Source organism: Amia ocellicauda, unplaced genomic scaffold, assembly GCF_036373705.1.
Source record: "Amia ocellicauda isolate fAmiCal2 unplaced genomic scaffold, fAmiCal2.hap1 HAP1_SCAFFOLD_74, whole genome shotgun sequence".
NCBI lineage: Eukaryota > Metazoa > Chordata > Actinopteri > Amiiformes > Amiidae > Amia > Amia ocellicauda.
Genome location: NW_027103001.1, coordinates 332,919 through 338,955, shown reverse-complemented (window position 1 = coordinate 338,955; position 6,037 = coordinate 332,919). Strand labels below are relative to the sequence as shown.

General features: G+C 41.8%; 1 non-coding gene across 1 annotated transcript; it reads right to left on the bottom strand.

Moving 5' to 3' along the window:
• Nucleotides 1-4,496: 4,496 nt before the first annotated feature.
• On the bottom strand, nt 4,497-4,611 carry LOC136742593 (U5 spliceosomal RNA). The gene has a single exon (XR_010814964.1). It is a non-coding gene; the product is annotated as a U5 spliceosomal RNA (small nuclear RNA).
• Nucleotides 4,612-6,037: the final 1,426 nt, after the last annotated feature.

The window sequence follows — 6,037 nt, the reverse complement described above, 5'->3', positions numbered from 1 at the left end:
GGGGAGGGGAGGGGGGAGTACCGGTAGTTCTTCCCGGGTCGGGGGGTCGGACCCCCTGAATGCGTCTTTTGAAAAACTGACCCGACGCCATGGAGTCAAGATCGCTCCGGTGCAGTTCTGCCCCCTAGAGCAGTGTGTGTTAGCGGTTGGGGAGGTAGCAGGGTGTGAAAATATCAAGTCTGCTGCCATTGTTATCTTCTTAAAAACCACTGATCTGCTCAATCAGCTAGTGGCTAATGGCACAGTGTTAGACGACACTTTCACCCCGGTGTTGCCGCTCGCTGCTCCTGCCCGGAAGGTAACGCTGTCTAACGTCCCTCCGTTCATCCGCACCGGCTCGGGCAGCTGATGTCCGGCATTAAGAGGGTCCCGCTGGGCTGCAAAGCCCCGCAACTGAAACACGTCGTGTCCTTCCGAAGGCAGCTGTATATGATCCTCAATAACATCAATGAGGATCTTAATGTCATTTTTAAATTTAAGATCGACAATACCGACTACGTCGTGTTCGCTACTTCGGAGTCCATGAAGTGTTTCAGGTGTGGGAGCGAGGGGCATGTCATGAGGAACTGTCCCGAGCAGGACAGGGAGCGGGAGAAGGAGCGGGGCGACGCGGGGAGGAATAGAGACACCGGCCCGCAGCCACAGATGCAGCGGGCAGACAGAGATCGAGCCCCGGCGGAGGAGACAGTCGCCGGTCGGACCGATGGTACCACTGATGCCGTGACGGGGGAAGAGCTGCCCGGAGGCGATGACGCACAGCTGGGGGACGGGGTCGAGGCAGCGGGGGATAGTGACGACCGAGACGCCGGGGGGAGATGGTGTTGAGGCGGTGCACGGGGCGCTGGTTAGTGACGAGGAACAACCTCAGCAGCCAGCAGACGGGCGGACAGACACACAGGGTGTAGCCGAGGAGGAGGCAGGGCCAGGCTCGGCGGTACAAGCCGAGGCGCCGGGTGGAAAAAACGCACTAAGAAGGTGCTGGGAGGGAGCACGGACGGTGTTGGTAAATAGTGGCAGTAAAAGAAGTGGTGGCACAGTAGTGAAGCTGGGGTAGCGAGCGGCTTGGTGGGGAAAGGTCCGGCTACACGCTGGAGCATCGCGGCTCGGAGTGACAGTGAGGGCGGCTTCACGGATTCCTCTCTCGCCTCCTCGTCCTCGGTGAGTCAGAGCTGCAGTGAAGGATATCAGGAGGTTTTTAGAGAAAACGAAGGGAAAGAGGTCTGTTGTAGTGGAGCAGTTTTTCCCAGATCGTGCACGCCTGCTGGCCTCTATTAAGTTTTTACAGAAACCCTGACCTATCAATTTGTACAACACTCACTGAAAACCATGGTTGGGGTCAATTCCTGTTTTTCAATTCCAATTCCTCCTACAAATCAATTCAAAATTGCAATTACTTTTTGCATTCACAGAATATTCTTTATTGGAATTGAATTGAAAAGGGAATTAAAAATTGAATTGGAATTGACCCCAACCCTGTTGAAAACAAAACAAAAAATACAGATCTGGTTCTTCAAATCTTCACTCTGGTTTCATTCTGTGTCGTAGTTCATTTATCTTGCTGTTAATTGCACCACCAATTACACTCTTTGGGGTACTGGGCAATTTTTTCGAGGTAGCCCCTAAAAAACATGTATCACATAGATTTAATGACTTGCACATAGATATATAAAAATCTTTTAATAAACATACCACATATCTTTGAGAAGGGTTCATTAGTTACATATTGCCACAGTAAATCAACATTTTTGTGTGTGGGTGTATTTAAACGTTTTGGTGTATGCTCTTAAACTTGTCTTACACTAGTTCATAGTAAAATCTGTACTTGGCGAAGCAGCTATGCAAAGGCAGTCTTTTCTCCATTAATACCTTGCTTAAGCATTACATTGATGTGGCACAACTGGACTGAAATGTGAAGTATTTGCTCAAAAGTCAAATTTAAATGAGACATGAAAGTTTATATTGTCAAGGATCCCATGGCACTATTCATTATTATTATGTATTAATATGTCTGAAGCATTAATCCAAGGTGATTTACAAGGTGTTGTTGAAAGAGTGACGTGGCTGAATTCTAAGTCAGGCTTCCCTCAATCAGGTCTAACAAATTTGTTATGACTCCACCTTTACTGCTGTGTAGTAATCTGCTGGTACAAAATGGCTGCACCCCAGAGGGTGGTGGGTGAAGTGAGTCTGTAGAGCACTTTGGGATCTTTCCAGCTGCTACATGTAAGGTATTATTATTTATTAATAAATTAACTCTAGTCTCTGAAACTAAAACAAAGGCCAAAGGAACATTTCAAATGCTAACCCTTTGTGTTCTATACAGTTAAAAAGGAGAGTTTTTACAGCAACCGTCAGGGTTCTTGCATATGACGTATTCGTGCTGCACCTCTCTGCAAGGATCCAGGACAGTTTGTCAATGTAAACTCCAGTGCCTGGGAATATTTCCACCTAAAAGACAATGGTAAATAAAAAACAAGTTTATCCCCAAACTATTCTTATATTATGTTAAGTGGAATACATTATCAGTAAGGCTGTGATTTTGTTACAGAAATGTGTTATTAAAGACCACAGTATGTCTCAATTCTAAGTTTATTAATTTACAGACATAATAAAGTCAGTGAATCTGTGACACCCATAATTCAATTACATTCTTATTATCAACTATAACTATGAATATAACTGATAATGTAGCATCATTAGATTGTTTACAACCAATATTTGTTTTCAATATATATATTTTTACCTTGTCTTTGTAATATTGTAGACCAAGAGTGTTATACCTGTTTTGGTGATTCTTTGTCAGATTCAGAACAATTTGCTGTGGGGCTGTCAGAACCACTTGATGGTGACACACTTTTGTCTTCATTGCTGATAAATGTGGCTTTTGTTACAATTTTTTTCAGATTGTCCAAAAGGTCTGGAATCTCTGGAGAAAAAAACCTTAGTATTAAATGATAATCATTTCTAGTAATATATTTAATACAAAGTGAAAACAAAACCATCAATGCCTGCAATTATACTTGAGAGACTTGCTCTATGTTATTGGCAAACTGACCTTTTTGTGGGTCATTAACATTAGCTACGAAAAAAATAGAAGAGATAAAATACAAGAATTACCAGGTCTAATGTAATGCATATAGTCATTAATGTAGGATTATGAAGTTATGTTGAAAAACTTTATTTAATAATCAGTATTATTAAACTATTAGACAGTGCACATTAAGAGTCTGTATTGTGGTTCTAGATTACTTCAGTATGATCAACTATAATACATTACTCTGGAATCTAAATTACTGAAGAATAACATTTATCAAGGTAAGGAATTATTTGCTATAAATAAAAAAACTTACCATCAATCATACGGTTTCGAAGACATTGGTTTTCATTTTTAAGTCTTGTGTTTTCCTTTTCGAGCTGCTTAACTTTTTGCTGTAGCTCAACTTCACTGGACTCTTTAAATGTCTGTAGAATATGACGGGATCTAATTCTTGAAGCTCCATCGGTTTTCTTTCTTATTTTGTGCTGTATTCAGAGAGAAAAAGAGTTTAAAATGAATATATATATATATATATATATATATATATATATATATATATATGAAAATGATTTAAAAAAAAACAATCCTGCAATACATTTATTTAATATTTGCAGTAATTATCCCATCAGTTACAGTTTTTTTTCATCTTCTGAAACTGCAATTTAGCACTTTCAACTGTTTCTTAGTGATTCCTAGAATTACTAACCGGTATTGTAGTCAATGTGTTTATAACCTTTTTTGTTTAACGATTTGTGTGTTATCCTATGTGATCCCATGGTCTTTGATTTGGTCACGGAAGTGATTTGTCTTTGATTTGTTGATCTAGAGTTGAATTTTAATTAGTTTTTCCCTTTTGTATAATTAGTGTAGTGCTACATTTAGTCTTTGTTTTTAAATAAATTTGACAATTTATATCTTTGGAATTGGTGTCTGCGTCCAATGATTACAGAAATTGAGTTCTACAAGACTCCAGGATTCGTGATAAGGTGATACTATGAATTCACTTCTTTAATTGAAATTTAAAAGTGTACCTTACGCTACATATATATATGTATGTATGTATGTCCAATTGCTTTGACAATACAAATGAATAGAATTGAGAGGGAGAGAGAGAGAGAGAGAGAGAGACAGACAGACAGACTGACAAACAGAAAAACAGACAGACATAGACACACACACACACACACACACACACAGAGCCAGCCAGCCAGCCAGCTCAGCGATGACATCACGAGCCTCTCTCAGCTGACTGCTATGACATCACAGAGCACGTACATTCCGTTGCTTGCCGTCTGTCAACCACTCAGTCACTGCCAGCCAGACTGGCTGGCTGGCTGGATGGGGGGGCTGCTTGCTGCTGCTGCGTACCTTAGCAAGCTTATTTGCTTGACCGGCCTTCCTACTCCTCTGCCCACATGCCCACCTATGCCCGATCTGCTGTTCACCTGGATCACAGCTCCGCCCCAACAAGGCAGATCCTCCCAAAAATGGTACAAACTCACCCACGATCCCCTCCACGGAAAGCTTTAGCAAAAGGCAAAAGCGTTATACGTAATGAAGAGGAACCCGAGTCCAAGACGCATCCGACCAGCCATACATATTTGTGTGTATTAAAGATCACATTTTCTTACATTTACTTTTTCTGTACTTTATTACATCTTATTGTGATTTATAAATGTATTGTTTCTTTTCCATATGTATGTATGTATGTATGTGTGTGTGTGTGTGTGCCTGTCTCTGTGTGAAAGTGTGTGTGTGTGGGTGTGAGTGTCTGTCTGTCTGTCTGTCATGTAACTCGCACATCTGTGAGGGCACCATTTTTGCAGAAGAGATGTACACATTTTGGAGCAACACATGCTGCCATCCAGACATCATCTTTTCCAGTGACGTCCCTGCATTTTCAAAAAGATCACATTTTATTACATTTTGTTTATCTGTACTTTATTACATCTTATTGTGATTTATACTTGTAATGTTTCTTTTCCATATATATGTATGTACAGTGGGGGAAAAAAGTATTTGATCCCCTGCTGATTTTGTACGTTTGCCCACTGACAAAGAAATGATCAGTCTATAATTTTAATGGTAGGTGTATTTTAACAGTGAGAGACAGAATAACAGCCACAAAATCCAGAAAAATGCATTTCAAAAAAGTTATAAATTGATTTGCATGTTAATGAGGGAAATAAGTATTTGACCCATTTTCAATGCCCTGGCTTAGGGAAGGAGGTTCTCACCCATGATTTGATGGTACATGGCCCCGTCCATCGTCCCTTTGATGCGGTGCAGTTGTCCTGTCCCCTTAGCAGAAAAACAGCCCCAAAGCATAATGTTTCCACCTCCTTGTTTGATGGTGGGAATGGTGTTCTTGGGGTCATTCCTCCTCCTCCAAACACGGCGAGTTGAGTTGATGGCAAAGAGCTTGATTTTGGTCTCATCTGAGACCACTTTCACCCAGTTCTCCTCTGAATCATTCAGATGTTCATTGGCAAACTTCAGACGGGCCTGTACATGTGCTTTCTTGAGCAGGGGGACCTTGCGGGCGCTGCAGGATTTCAGTCCTTCATGGCGTAGTGTGTTACCAATTGTTTTCTTGGTGACTATGGTCCCAGCTACCTTGAGATCATTAACAAGATCCTCCCATGTAGTTCTGGGCTGATTCCTCACCGTTCTCATGATCATTGAAACTCCACGAGGTGAGATCTTGCATGGAGCCCCAGACTGAGGGAGACTGACAGTTATTTTGTGTTTCTTCCATTTGCGAATAATCGCACCAACTGTTGTCACCTTCTCACCAAGCTGCTTGGTGATGGTCTTGTAGCCCATTCCAGCCTTGTGTAGGTCTACAATCTTGTCCCTGACATCCTTGGACAGCTCTTTGGTCTTGGCCATGGTGGAGAGTTTGGAATCTGATTGATTGATTGCTTCTGTGGACAGGTGTCTTTTATACAGGTAACGAGCTGAGATTAGGAGCACTCCCTTTAAGAGAGTGCACCTAAT